The 16,581-nt window shown below is 35.8% G+C and overlaps 1 long non-coding RNA gene across 1 annotated transcript; it reads left to right on the top strand.

The window, feature by feature from the left end:
- Nucleotides 1-1,478: 1,478 nt before the first annotated feature.
- Nucleotides 1,479-5,409, top strand: LOC121854109. Its single transcript, XR_006086477.1, has 3 exons — nt 1,479-1,603; nt 1,705-1,849; nt 4,172-5,409. It is a non-coding gene; the product is annotated as an uncharacterized LOC121854109 (long non-coding RNA).
- The last annotated feature ends 11,172 nt before the right edge of the window (nt 5,410-16,581 follow it).

The following is a 16,581-nucleotide window of genomic DNA, read 5'->3' as shown; positions in this document are numbered from 1 at the left end:
ACAGAAATAAATACATATGTACTTCATCTACACCAGAAAATATTGTATATATATATATTGTAAGGGCGGATCCAATACTTTTCCTGTAATGCAGTATTGTACTCAGGAACTTTTGTACAGTAAAAAGAAATTACTATTGACCTTAGAATACCTCATAACATCAGGTGATCATGGCTTAAAAATGGCCTCAAAATGCCCATGATATTGGTCAGATCTAAAACAAAAAATCAGGGGGGGGAGGCTTACAGCGTCCCCCCTAAAACATCAAGGTTGGGTAGGCTCGCTCTGCTCGCCATGTTCCCCCACCAAAAACTTCTTGGACCCCCCTTTCGATATTCCTGGATCCGCCCCCTGTATTGTACTAAATCATGAACCTTACCTCCACCTGAAACAGCTCCATAAATGAGTCTAAGTGTTAAATATACTTTTAAACAAACCTAACCTAACCTAACCTAACCTAACCTTAGAGCTAACATGGCTATAAGTCTTGATTTATCTCAGTACCTGACATTACCACCGCGAGGTCTCCAGTACTGAACGGTCAGCAGTGTTAGTAAACTGCAACAATAAACAAATTAAAATAAAATCTGCTCCCGGATAAAGCAAGACTCAGTATGTAAAGTCTATCCCCACTTTATAAACCTTAAATATTGTATTAGTGAGTTTTTAATCCCTGGAACAAATAAATCATTGACTGTATATAGTGTTTCAAAACTGTGCCCTATAATATAACCCTACAGCTCTAAAACCGACAATATGTACTTACCATGTACTGATGCCTCAACCTGTAAAAACATAAACCAGTGTTAGATTAAAGGTTTATGAAACTCATCGACAAGTTGAGATAATTATGGTTCTTCACGTGGTACTTACTACAGCACTAGTAAACTGTCTCCACAACTATAGTCTGAACATTTCATTGGAATATAAATGCTGGGAAGAGGGGTTTATCACAATACCTATTGTACCTGTATTCTAATTTGCCCAATTGCTAAGGTAATAGCCTTGATAACTAGTTTTACCGTACTTGTACATTTAACCTTTCCCTGTTTCTATGGTAATTTAAAGACAAATTTATTCTTTATATATATACATATATATATATATATATATATATATATATATATTTACATACATATATATATATATATATATAAAATATATATATATATATATATATATATATATATATATATATATATATATATATATATATATATATATATATATATATATATATATATATATATATATATATATATATATATATATATATATATATATATATATATATATATATTTCATTAGCCCAATAAACACGGACTTCTACATATAATCAGCACACCTCCGGCTACCAGGATCACAGCTGGTGGGGTATTGATATATATATATATATATATATATATATATATATATATATATATAGTATGTTATAGGGGAGGGTTTAATAATATTTGAATTTGGCGAGTGTGGTACTCCTGAAATAGTGTGTCACGGGGGTTGGTCACTCTGTCTGCTGCTGAGCCGTGAAATTATTGTAAACAAAGATCGTCATCCCCGACTTCCTAGCCCCGACTTCCTGAGAATTATCGTTGTAATTAAAGTAAGTATTTGACTGACTTGCTGGGTAAAGGTGAATATTATGTGTAAACATGTGTAGATCACTGAAGGTATAAGCAGTAAAAATATTGGTTATTTTTGCAGGAATCTTGTGAGGCTGGTATCCCAGAGTTGGTGAGGGAAGGAACGAGGGGAATTTGGAGAACCTTTATCTGTGACCTTGTTGCCCTAAGAATGGTCACCATGAGGCCCATCTGTGTTTGGTGGTGTGACCTGAGCCTGTCGCAAGGTGAGAGATCCCCAGTGATATACTGTACAATATTTGCTGCTAGGAACTTATGAGTGGAGGGGTAGTCACAGCGCCACATCGCATCACAGTAGCATATACAGTTACCAATATCAAGTGAAAATCAGGCAGTATTCTCTGCCAACAGTGATGATGTCAAGTGTTATACCTAGCGTATTATCACATCCACAAAAATTTTAAAATTACACCATAATGCTTCAACGTTGCTCTCATTAGTACCAGATACCAAAATAAGTACTTTCTGTTTAATATGGTGGGGGGGATCCCTCCCCCCCCTCGACAGGAAATTAGGTAAGGTTAGGTAGAGTTTTTTTTTGGTTCATTAGGTCAGGTTTTATTAGGTTCTAATAAATGTCACTTCTTTTAAAATACTTAATTTAATGATAAGAATGTCTGTGGATAGGAGGAAGGAAATTGATCAACGCCTTGTGGTGTTAGCCATCTCCTCCAGGATTACCTGCGTTAACAATATTGTGCACCATACCCATCAACATTGTGGTGAGTGGCTATATCAACATTGTGGTGAGTGGATATATCAACATTGTGGTGAGTGGATATATCAACATTGTGGTGAGTGGATATATCAGCATTGTGGTGAGTGGATATATCAACATTGTGGTGAGTGGATATATCAACATTGTGGTGAGTGGATATATCAACATTGTGGTGAGTGGATATATCAACATTGTGGTGAGTGGATATATCAACATTGTGGTGAGTGGATATATCAACATTGTGGTGAGTGGATATATCAACATTGTGGTGAGTGGATATATCAACATTGTGGTGAGTGGATATATCAACATTGTGGTGAGTGGATATATCAACATTGTGGAATTTATTACTGTGTGAAAGGTATTACTTTGTTCAATAAACCACTGTAACAGTATTATATCCAGTAGAAAGAGCTGCTGTGCACTTATTATCTTTTAATGGTCATTCTGTATAAGTAATGCTCTTGCAGGTTTGTGTGTGAGAGCCACTGTGTATTGAGTGGTTATAAATGTGCAGGCTGTAATAATTATACTTTTGCAGGAATGTGGAAGTGACCAACTGTATTATAGAGAACATAGACAAAAAACTCTCTTTATAAGGTGGTTACAAGTCTCATGGTTGAACAGTACAGTACAGTACAGTACATGGTGCTATTCAGTGTAATACTATAAAAAGTTATGGTAGAATTTTCTTGATACAGTGTCTGCTAGAAAATGACTGATTGTAAGTGAAATTCTGCACTTGATTCTTTGTTAAATTGTGTGCAGCATTTAAATTCAGGAATTCAGAAATTATGTGTTCCAATACCATACTGTAACATTTCAGGTACCTGTATTGAAAAGTTTGAAGGTATTGCATTACGGTACTTATTGTCCCCATGAAAAATTTGCAGATATTTAATTAATTGTCTCTTGAAGTCCAGATTCACTATTGAGTGTATTTTGTGGAGTACTATAAGAGATTGTTTATTTTATTATGATCACTCAGGTAAATGTGATTGTAAGGTCTTTTATTATTATGCATATGTTTCCATATACAGTAGACCCTCACCAACTGTGGATTCCATGTATCCACAGATTTTACTCTGTATACCATTTCACCAGCCACGGCATTAAGTCTTTTTTATCCACAGATTAGCACAACGTCCATAGTTTAACAGTAACGTTCGGTATTCCTCCGTACAATGTCCAATCTCCCGCCACTCTCTCCCAGTGTTGCGTTCTCATAGCTCTGTATCCTCTGGACTATTTTCTACTGTAATAACATTGATTTTGCCCAAAGCATTCATTGAGAGTTAGTGATAAAGGTGAGAAGAAAATGCAAAGGGCAAGGAAAGTAGTGACAGAAAATAATAGAAATGCTTGATAGATTAGCAGGTGGGGAGAGTATAGCGTCAGTGGGTAAATATTCCTGTACTGTAAAATTTATATTTATTTTTAATTTATATTAATCTATTTTATATGTACTTAATTTAAATTTAATTAAATGTACTTTACAGGTTTGGTTTAGTGAAAGAACAGGCAACTCAGGAATTGACAAGTGTTATCTGCAGTCATGGAACCTAACCCCTTATTTTCCAAAAGCCTTTAGTCTTGCCAACAGCAGATTTGTCAACCACAGGGTTTATCATGAACCAATCAGTCGCAATTAACAAGTGAATATTGTATTTTAATAGGTATTTTATGCATGTGTATAAACACCTGTGTGTGGTGTACAGTAGCAGGTCCGCGGGTTACCTACGTATATCTGATTTACGAACATCTGCCGATATGAACGAGGTCCCATAATATATATTTCTTTTTTTTGCAGGATTTGTCCACCAGGCACATTAGACAACACATTATGCTTCCAATATCCTCCGAAGCGGTAGTACTTCCTTGTTTGGTAGCTGCCTACTACCATCATCAGACTTATTTTTTACTTCCATTTACTGTATTTTGTCATTCTATTTCCTCTTGTTTTCTTAAATTTGGTGGGGTTTTTTGTGTGTATATAAGAACTTAGGCTATGATATAGTGGGATTTTAAACTTTGTTCTGTCAGTAAGGTATGAACATAGGGTATGTGTTTTGACCCAAGAATGTCCATACGTAACCCGGGGACTGCCTGTATGTTGTTTTATTTTATTTTAATCAATAAAGTGCATTCAGTTTAATGGAGGCTTATTAATGTTACATAATATAAGGTATTATGCAAGTGTATACAGGAGGTACCCAGGTTACATACGTCTGATTTAGGAACATCCGCCGATACAAACAAGATCCCATGAAGTTAAGCTTTAAATTTACAATATTTTATTTACCTGATGTTTTATGCTTTTGTTTTTTGTTTTTACTGTACAGGCATTCCCCGACTTAGGACAGGGATACGTTCTTGGAACCTGATCGTAAGTCGAGTTGTTCGTAAGTCAGAACAGTGTTAATTCCGTAGTTTAAGTTATGTTAAGGCACAACCTTACCCATACGAAACAACAGTAATATTCCCTACATAACAAATAATGTAAATACTGTAAATAAATTGATGTTAAACAATATAGAATAAGGAAAATGTAGCTATTGGGATCCTGCTCGTAAGTGTGGGTGTTCGTAAGTCGGACGGTCGTAACTCGAGGATTACTTGTACAGTATTTTGTCATTCTTTTTCATCTTTCCTCTTAAATTAAGTGATTTTAGGAGTATATAAGGACTTAGGCTATGATATAGTGCGAATTTAAACATTGTTCTGTAAGTACGGTATGCACATAGGGTATGTTTTGACTTATGAACATCCGTAGGGACATAACTCATACTTAACCCAGGACTGCCCGTATGTACTTCTGCATTTTTTATGTTAAATTAGTTTAGTTCATTAATAATGTACATGTACCTGTATTGTACAGTACTGTACGTGTAATTTTATAGTGTAAAATACTATTTATGCATGTGATGATTTTTTTTCAGAAGTGTTGCATAAAAGTGTTATGCTGAAAGAATAAAACACTTATGGTGTTATGTTTGTACAGTACATTGTCTTAAGTTTAGCTTAAATAATAATTTGTATTCATTTTAAGTTGTGTTTTAAAAACCCACAACTTTTGGCAGTAACGGCTGTATGTTTGAAGTCAATTTGTGGGCCCCACTCTACTCCCCAAATTCAAATGGTATGCAAAATGTTTGTTCACCCCATAACTTAGGAGATATCCCATAATTGAGGGGAAAGTCACCAATACTGCACTATTTTAGTGAGAGGGGTAAGCCTTTTGCAAGCCACATATTCTGTTATTTTTATAAGGAAAATCCACTTATGAATGAACAGTACCCAGTATGATAAGCAAACAAACATGTTTAAAGAGAAAAAGAAGATTACAGTGCCACCAGATATTTGGCTTAAAAGCAGTACATAGAGTGGACCTTGATGAGTTCAAGTGCAGCAGTACTGTACAGAATCAACATCTCTGTTGAATAAAGTTACCTACCCAAAGATATTCTTTCATGTTTAAACCAAATTATAGAGTGTTAGATACTGTAGGTGTACACAGCCACATAATACAGTGTAAGTAACATTACTTAACTCAATTGACAGTTGTATATGGTCTCATAATATAGTTTTGGTCTCAGGCAATAGACTGTTGCCCTTCCTTATTTTACATGACCCTTTTATGACCCCATGATCACTATATAAGACTTAGATGATGATAACATGTAAGTTATTCAAAATATCACTGTTCCTGGAACTTCTGGTATTGTTAACGTGGTTGGTGAAACTCTAAAATACAGCCCTTCACCAAGTCAATAAAATCATTAAGATTAACCATGCTAAGAGTTCACACCAGCTCAGCAACCACAGATTAATTTTAAATGACAATCATCATTATATTATATCAAGTCACTTGTGTAAACCCTGATGATTTATTAGTTTAATACTGTTGACAATTAATCTTATTGTACTTTTAGCATTACAATTCCCATTATAAGATTCCATTGAAGTTTTCACAATTTGGTTTCAGTGCCTAAAATTAGGTTATTTTGAGGAAATATTGATGTGTTGTATTATTGTTTTACAAAGTGAGTATTACCATGTATTTCTAGTATGAGTACAGTTGGTGCCTCCCCATATTTGCTGTCCTTACATATCAAAAACACCAAGCTAACCTAACCAAAAAGAGAAAAACCAAAAGAACCAACCCTGATGATTTGTATAACAAGATACCTGACCTTTTCACCTTGCCATAACTTCAAGTAGGAAGAAAAACCAAAAAGAAAACCTAACCTAACCTATCATCATGAAATAAAGTCACAAAAATCATTAAAATTAATCATTCTAATTATTCATACTACCGTAGCTCAGGAACCATAGATTATTTTTAGTTATAAATGGAAATAATCTTTATATGATTTCAGAGACAGTAGCTTGTGTAAGTCATGATGATTTACTTATTTTTTACTGTGGACAGAAATTATATTCCGGTATTGAACTTCTAACTTTACAGTATAAGTGATATCTCCATTAGCCAAAATAATTGTTGCAGAACTCTTCCAGGGATGAGATATTTCCAGGTAATGAGACGACTCTCTCAAACCTGGAGAAATCCCACATCTCCGTAACTTTTCCGGGAACTGGGAAAAGTTTCTCGGAATTTTCCGGAAATTGTGCATCATTTCATCCTCAAAATTTGCTCCCAGTCCCAGAAAAAAAATGGGGAGAGGTTTCCGGAATTTACCAGAATTACCGTAATCATTATTTCATCTTCGGAACTTGCTCCCAGACCCCCCCAAAAAAGAGATTTTCTGGAAACCAGACGCACTGTCTGATTTTCAACCTCGGAAACTCATTCACAGAACCAGAATTAAAAGAATTTTTCTGGAAAAAATCCGAGCCAATTTCAATTCTGGGTATTGTAGAGCTCCGGCCAATGGGGATTCCAGCTAACAGAGATACTAATAGATCTGTTAACCAGAATCCCTCTTAACCGGAATTCTCTGATAGCCGGAATTGAAATTTTCTCGGAAAATCGTTCTCAAAGCCAGAATTTTCCAGAAAATTGCGGCTTTGGGAATGATTTTCCAAGGGGGACATTTTCTGAAAAATTCTGAGAATATTTTCCGGTACTCGGAAAATTCTGGAGATGGGAGATTTCTATTCCGGGGTTGAGAGATGAAAATCAGGAGCATTGTCCGGAAATTCCGAGAAAATCTTTTTTGATACCCAGAAAATTCCGGGGATGAGGTATTTTTTCCGGCTTTGAAAAATAAAATAATGAATTACAGTATTCTGGAAAATTTTGAGATAATTCCGGGGATGGCAAATTTTTTCCGACTTCGAGAGTCGTCTTGTTACCCGGAAATCTCTCATTCCTGGAAATACTCTGTACCAATTGTTCCGGGTAATGGAGATATCACCATTACTATTTACAAAAAGAGACTCGGGGGTTTTTTCCAAAAACTTCAAATACTGTATTACAAAACGCTCTTAACACAAGTGTACCAGAGTACATAAAGTAATAAACTACAGGCAGTCCCCGACTTACGACGGGGTTAGGGACCCAAATCCAGGTGGTAAGTCGAAAATGCGAAAATAATACATATAAAATATAAAATGGGTGTCTCTTTTTCTTCTCAGCACCACAAAACTCTCACTTTTAAGCTTGCCAACCATTTTAAAGGGAATTACAAACGAAAATTTTGTCAGTTCACAATGCAATCACCAACGTCGGGACTCGAAAATACGTAATTTGAAAACAATTTGGTACGACTGGGGCGGTCGTAAGTCGAGGAGTACCTGTACAGTGAAAAAATATTAAAAACTTGTCAATCCTGGGTTGCTTTATATATTCTATACATTTTCAGGTTCCTATACAACCTGAAAATGTGACATGAAGGAGGGATATGAAAATTGTCTTCAACTTGGGGAGACTTAACAGCTCAAAAATGATTTGGGAGACACAATCCAAATATTCATATATATTTGCAAGATTGCATAATAATACTGTCACTATATAAAACTTGTACAGTACTGTACTGGGCACCGGTGCCCTGTTAAATTTGTTTTGCTGCCTCTTCTAATGTACAGTCTTAAAAAATAAGCTCCTAACAGAACCATATAGCAGGTTATTTTCACAGAATACAATTTTCTTCTCTATTTGATGACCCATATGCGTTTACTGTACAGTATGTAATTTTATTGCTGCAGGTTTTTGCCCCATTATTTTCCTTCGTTCATTAATATCCAAAGCCACCCCCAGACTATCTGGCCAGGCTCTTAACAAGTACAGTACAGCCATTGAATTAACACAGTCTTCACCCCATCTCTGGGTGACTTAACCTGCACCTTGTAAAAACTCCACCACTGTCTGAAGTCACTCCATCTTATGTACGCTTTACAAAGTAGCCATAACCTTGTGTGTTTGTTTTTACACGCATATAGTCGGTGCCAACCTAATGTTTGCTATTCTCACATTTCACAATTACCAACCTAACCAAACCTAACTATTAACTGAAAACTTTAAAGAGTTACCATGCTCCGTAATAGCTACTTCACAAAAGATGCACAGGTTAATGAGCAACATTTTTACACTCTTCAACAGAAGAAAACTTTTTCCTATTCTCAAGAACATTAAAAAATGGATAAATAAATTTTTACCAAACCTAACTGAACAAAAAAAACGAACCAAAAGAACCAATCCAGACAACTCTCATATATTAGGATACATGACTCGTTTCAACTTCACTTAACATCAACTAAAAGTAGAAAGGCAAAAAAGAAAACTTGACCCAACTTATTATCACAAAATAAAGTTCAGTAATTGTGAAATGTAAGAATAACAAACACAGGCAGGCACTGCCTAAACACGTGAAAAAAGGTGGCAATATCTTCTTTGAATATACTTTAATTTTCCCTGTATGTCTTTCAATATTACATTGGCTCTGTCAACCTTATTAATATACAACAGTGTACAGTACCATTCACAGGTTGTTCTGTTCAGTTCTTTGAGTGATGTCTGTCCAACAGCATGTTTCACATTTCCTAACATATTCAGAACTTGAAGCATCATCAATGGAGACACTTTGGAAATGTTGTAGACTGAAGCAACTACTGTAATATGAAACTATGATTGCAAGGCAGAATTTCTGAGCAAATTGAACATTATTTGTCAGATACTCCTGACAATAGTGGCAGCTAATTATATAATACAGACCCAGAATTTTTATCTAAAATTTTACATTGAAGTTCTTTAACTAGGACTACTGTAATTTGGGCAGACACTGTCAGAGTCCAAGGAAAAAACTGCAGGTTAAAATATCTTCAGCAATGCAAATCTTGTTAATTTGTTATGCCGTGTTATGGTATACTACTACTGCAGTAGTAATAAAATCAATTAAGAAATTTTTAATGTATTTTTGTAATAACCAGTAAGATCTTTAAACTGGTTATCCAACATCGTGATGTAGATTAATATAAGCTTTTCCTTTTATATTTTTATTCATATTTTTTTTCGCCCCCTAGACCACTCATTCTGCTGTTCGCCCCTCTGGCAGAAATCACCTATACTGTACTTAATGTATACTGCAGTGTAGTACAGTACAGTATTTAGCATTCTGTTACTGGTCAGTGTTATTATAGTGAGCACATGATATTGATATGGCGATACCAATATTTAGAAACCCCCTTTGGCTATTCTTTGAACCTTACTGAAGCTCTTAAAACTATCAATCCTCTTCGACACATGTAAATTATAGTACAGGCAAGTACAGTTTGAGGTATGTTATACCTACAATGTGAATCAAAATAACTATTACATACGTATAATAATCGTTAATTATCACCCATCTGTTAAGGAGTGTTATCTATAGGATGCCTTGGAAATTGATGTAATGTATATGTAAGTGATATATATGGTTTGAAATATAATCACAGCATATGGGAGTACAGTACAGTACTTACACAGTACAGTACAGTACTTACACATACCCATGACTGGTAGTTACCCCCCCCCTCCCCCCACACCTCCGTCTGATTCCCTCAAGCTAACCACATTGCAATGTTACACATGACCTGGCAAAAAATCGTCAAGTTATTCACCTTTGAAATTATTATTATGCATAGCTGTCTATGGAAATCACATATGTATCATAAAAACTTCATCTAATATGGAGACAAGTACTCACCGGGATGAGGTTGTTGCCATCTGTCACGCCTGTTAACACTGTAGTTCACACTTTATGTAACTTAACTATCGGTACTTTTATCATCAAACACTATAGTTAGTTATCAAAATAAGTAGATAGTTTATAGTAGCAGTTGGTAATGGCTTAAAACACTAGTTCCTGTTTAATAACTTTCTGGTCCTTCTTCAAAATAAATTTCAACTCGGAGTTTGTTTGAAGAATATTCCTGTAAGTCTTTAAGAAAAAAAAATGTCGGATAAACCCGTAATAGAGCAAATTTAAGCAAAATTCCGCGGACACCGGTCAACAGTAACCACCGACATATGTTCACACACGCCATTACGGTAGTGGTCAACTCAAGCACCAAACTGCTACCTAATTTACCGAGATCACTAACTTTATCCTCTGAAAGAAATGTGTTATATATTAATCTACATTTTGTTGTAAGAAATATTTAATATCCCATAGAATCAAAGATAAATAATCGGTATATCAGTCTTACCAGGGGGGGGTGGAGGGGAACTACCGATTATTTTTAATTGGGATATAAATTTGCTAGAACAAAATGTAGATTAATATATAACACATTTCTTTCAGAGGGTAAAGTTAGTGATCTCGGTAAATTAGTAACAGTTTGGTGCTTGAGTTGACCACTACCGTAATGGCTGTGAAAATATGTCGGTGGTTACTGTTGACCGGTGTCCGCGGAATTTTGCTTAAATTTGCTCCATTATGGGTTTATCCGACATTTTTTTTTAATAAATACATGTTTGAACAACTTCCAAGTTGAAATTTATTTTGTGGAAGGACCAGAAAGTTATTAAACAGGATAGTTCCATGATTAAAGTGTGGAAAAGTGTCTCACGCCTCACAGAACGCCACAACCCCGCTAAGGTGAGTATACTAACTTCTGCAGCAAACAGTCCGTGATGACCTTGTAATTTTATAATTGATTATTCTTTTATAATAAATAGATATAACATAAAACTTACAAGAAAATTTACCGGGTTTTGAAGTAGGGGGAAACTATGGGGTAAGATACTAATAAGAACACCAAACAACTCTTTGATAACCTTACCTAACCATTCCTAACTTATTAAAATACTACAACTAAAAAGCTTTACCTTATTAGTGTTTTCTGTGTTTAGTGTGTGATGGGTGTTGGTTTAGGTGTTCAGATGAGGAGTAACAAACTAGAAAGTGATTCTTAACCTGTTTACTAATTAGGAAAGGTTGGGTAAGGTTTTTAAAGGTTTGTTTGGTGTTTTTTTATAGCATTTTATCCCATATATTTCCTCTACTTCAAAGCCCGGCAAATTATCTTGGAAATTGTGTGATAAATATTGTCTCTGGTTTTAATAATTTGATAATGGCATAATTATTCCTTTGCTACGGTATTTCAGATTTTTTACTATTATTAATAAGATTTTCTTTAGGTTAGGTTACGTTAAGTCAGGTCAATTAAAACAATTTAAGCCTGATTTTGGTTACTTTAAGTTAGATTAATTTTCGATAAAGTTAAATCTTAATTATTGTAGATTATGTTAAGTTCAGTTATATTAAGTTATGTTTACAGTAAGTTAGCATTAGGATGTTTACTCTATAACAAAAAGGTTTACCAAATTCACGAAACAAAATTAATTCCCAAACAAACATTAATAGCTATTTTTTTCCCTTTTGCCGAGTTATTCACTGAAGCCATAACAGTAATATTCAGTCACGTTATTTGAGCGAGATTTTGGTGAAGAATTTAACAGTTTCAATTATGTCCAAGGTATCACATCACAGTGTTCCATTGGTGGTGGATAATACTGTCAAATTGTTTTTATTCCAGTGTTAATGTAATAATTTTTTAATAGTTACAATCTGTTGAAAAATATAATAGATTAAAAGTGTTATATTTTCAATGATAAGTTCAAATGAAAATATAATATGGCTTAGTATTTTATATGGTTTTATATACGTTAATATACCTGATCCTCTAGTCAATACATTATACCTCCATCTTTATATTTTATGTACTGACAATATGTGTTTAAAGATCACATGTGTTAAAAGCGGTGGTACAGTATTATATCGACATAGACGTTATACATGGCGAGAGAGATGTAATAATAATAATAATAATAATAATAATAATAATAATAATAATAATAATAGTAATAATAATAGTAATAATAATAGTAATGTTATTAATATTTATTCAGTATTATCATCATCCAAGTTAACAATTGGTTTAGCTTGTATGTAGACAATGCAGATATACAATTACCAATGTACTGTACCTGTATTACCTAGACAGTACAGGTAAAAAACAACAATGGTAAAGTGAAGAACAATGATACAATGTAACATTAACCACAACGAGAGACTAATTGAAGAAACAAAACATCAAAAAAAAAAATTGAAATCTTTCGTATTAAGAGTCAGGTTAGGTTAGTTTAGCAAAGGTTGGGTTAGGTTAAGGTAAGCTAGTTTAGCAAAGGTTTGGCTAGGTTTGGTTAGGTTAGGTTAAGTTATGGTAGGTCAGTTCATTCTCATTAGTTATTCATGGTGGGAGACAGTGCATATCGGGGACCTCATTATCTCGTGTTTCGTGACCACTCGCTATTATATACATCTCCCCCGTCTCCCTAGAGCTCCGACTGAGGATGGTGAGACTAAAGCAAGAGTAATATAGTATGCAGTTTGTGTTTAATTTAGAGAGAGAGTTAAGTTAGTTATGCTAAGTCTGGTGCTAAGGTTAGGGAAGTACCGACATTGAAGCTTGAGTCTTGTACCAGAGTTGAGGGGTACCATTGAGATGAGCGTGTGTGAGGTACTGAAGACGAGGAGTTACGAGGTGAGGTACCAAGGCTGACGTCCATGTGAGGTACCAATGCTGTGGGTCATGTGAGGTACCAAGGCTGACGTCCATATGTGAGGTACCAAGGCTGAGGGTCATGTGAGGTACCAAGGCTGAGGGTCATGTGAGGTACCAAGACTGGGGTTCAAATGAGGTACCAAGGCTGACGTCCATATGTGAGGTACCAAGGCTGAGGGTCATGTGAGGTATCAAGACTAAGGTCCCTAAGTGAGGTACCAAGGGTCACTATACTAAATCCCTAAGAGAGATAGACCACCAAGAAGACTAACACACATACAGAAATACATCACTGTAAAGCACTTTATTGCATCTAAAACTCTTACTAATTATAACCCATAAATATATATACAATAGGGACTAGACTATGTGAGTGGAAGGGCAGCTCGGTAAGGTGAATGGTATTAGATGTATATATGGTGTGGTAGATATATGGTGTGGTAGATATACGGTGTGGTAAAGATAAAAGCAGGAGATCCAGGGCTTTTAAACAGTGGGTGTATCAACGAAGCACTGGGGGGGGGGGGTTATGGTAGCAGAGCGGCTCACATAATCCCAGAGTTAAGCAGATGAGCCACGAGTGGGTCCTAAAGGCAACGCCGTAAAGATAGAGGCACAGACTAATGCTGCGCCATAAAGAGACGCCCAGTAGCACAGCGCCTCAATGTGGTTGGGCTGAGGAGAAGGAGGTGTACTCTCCTTCCTTTGTTTACCCTCTAAAGACCTACAGTAAAGAGTATTCTATAAACCTTTTGCTTACCCTCACCGTATAGATGGTGCTCTCCTCCTCTTGATCAATGGTTCTGTTTTTCGCCGGAAGGTGGTGCTTAATTAATGTTTTCTTGCGTTATCAACTATGAACATCTCACATAACTGCTGATGTTGGTTTATTCAGCTATAGACGTTGATTAAATGTGCTCGTAACGTAGTAACCCCCTTATCTGTTCATAAAGGGCGCTCAAACGTCAACATTTATAGTTTCGTGTTCAGTCAACAGTTGGCGCTCACATGACATGGCGTATGGTGGTCGTGTATAAGTCGGCACAAGACCATAATGATGTGTTTTTCCGCCTTAAGAATGTTAATATCTAACCCTCAAGTACATTGTGAGAGAGAGAGAGAGAGAGAGAGAGAGAGAGCTGCCGTTATAGTGGTGGTGAGAGTAAACAGAGAGAGAGAGAAAGGCTGAGTTAGGGAGAGTACTCTGGGGAACAGCTCGACCTGGCAGGGAGATTTAAGGTGATGGTGTGAGGAGGAAAATGAATGAAAGGGTAGATAGAAGAGAGAGAGAGAGAGAGAGAGAGAGAGAGAGAGAGAATGATATTAGAAGTGAAAATTACGCAAAATATACAGCAGCCTCTGTGATATGTGTAATAAACTGGAGTATTGGTAAATGAGAGGGAGGAGAGTGAGGTGAGAGGGAGGAGAATGAAGTGAGAGGGAGGAGAATGAGGTGAGAGGGAGGAGAATGAAGTGAGAGGGATGAGAATGAGGTGAGAGGGAGGAGAATGAAGTGAGAGGGAGAAGAATGAAGTGAGAGGGAGGAGAATGAGGTGGTGAATGAGAAAGTGGGGAAAAGAGTTGAGTGGAAGAGAATAGATAGATAGATATTGAGAGAAATGGATAAATGGAGAGAGGAAGAGAGAAATGAATAAATAGAGAGAGAGAGAGAAAGAATTGCGTTGGTGTGTAATAAGTAAATCACCTCATGAGTGTATCAGAGATGAGTGTGTTAGAGTTGAGTGTATCAGAGTTGAGTGTGTCAGAGTTGAGTGTGTTAGAGTTGAGTGTGTTAGAGTTGAGTGTGTTAGAGTTGAGTGTGTCAGAGTTGAGTGTGTCAGAGTTGAGTGTGTTAGAGTGGAATGTGTCAGAGTTGAGTGTGTTAGAGTTGAGTGTGTTAGAGTTGAGTGTGTTAGAGTTGAGTGTGTCAGAGTTGAGTGTGTCAGAGTTGAGTGTGTTAGAGTTGAGTGTATCAGAGTTCAGAGGCAGAAGAAAACAAAACCAAAATGGCTTCAGTATTTATGAAGTTATAAAATCCAAGTCTTAATGTACAACACTCCCGGCCAGCAACACGTTATGATGAACAACACACACACACACACACACACATGAGTTACCGGGAGGTTAATTTTCTCTTGCAACTGCAGGTGAAAAATGGCTGCATTTTCGTGGACATAAATATCCCCGAAAGGAATATAATTAGCCACACTAATGACAGGTAAAGCCCAGGTAATGCCCACCTGAGCTAAAAATAAATAACAAGAATTCAACTCGATTTTACGATTAGATAATTGGAAACTAAGTCAAGAAATAGACACAGATAATAGAGATGTTATTGTCAGGGTTAAGAAATTGGTAATAGTGAAAGAAAACGTAAATCAGAGGAGAAGACGGGAGGGGTAACTTAAATAGATCACAAAATAAATATAAAATACAAACAGATTAACACCTTAATTACCCACCGTACATCATAACAGTAGAAACTTAATATCTATATATTTGTCCATCTATCTATCTATCTATCTATCTATATATCTATTTATCTATCTATCTATTATATTAGTCAACAGGTGAGAGACAGGTGCACGAGTCATATGTCATTACCTGGGCGTGTTGGTCATCAGGTCCAGGTGACGGGTTGGTTGTCCCTCTAGATAGATATATAGGGTGGTTGGTTGGTACATACATACATACATACATACATACATACATACATACATACATACATACATACATATATATACATACATACATACATTTTCTTCTTATCACTAAGTATTTTCTCTCAAAACCAATGATATATTAAACCAAAGTTGAAGGAATACACTTTGCTTAAAACAGAATAAGAAAACCTTTTATAAACCAGGATTATTTTGGCATATTAGGATTAAACTATGAGACGACGGCGCCAATATGAGCATTATGTCATGTTAATGGTGCAATAATGGCCGTCTCAAGCCATCACGTAATGCCATTTTATACATTACTGAATAATCCTAGTTGAGTAATTATCCCTGCAGCTACCTAACCTAACCTAACCTAACCTATCCATACCATGTTATTCCCAGGAGCTGAGTCATTGTTTGCCTACTCACAGTTTACTTACTCAGGGTTCTGTTATGTATATGTACGTGTTAGACCAAGGAGGTTGAACGGATCTCCTTACAGTTAGTCTTATTCTGTTATATTTCTTAATAACTCAGAAAAGTTTAT

The sequence above is a fragment of the Homarus americanus genome, unplaced genomic scaffold (genome assembly GCF_018991925.1).
Source record: "Homarus americanus isolate GMGI-L3 unplaced genomic scaffold, GMGI_Hamer_2.0 scaffold25195, whole genome shotgun sequence".
Lineage (NCBI taxonomy): Eukaryota > Metazoa > Arthropoda > Malacostraca > Decapoda > Nephropidae > Homarus > Homarus americanus.
Note: the sequence above shows the minus strand (reverse complement) of the source record. Positions and strands in the feature narration are given on the sequence as shown.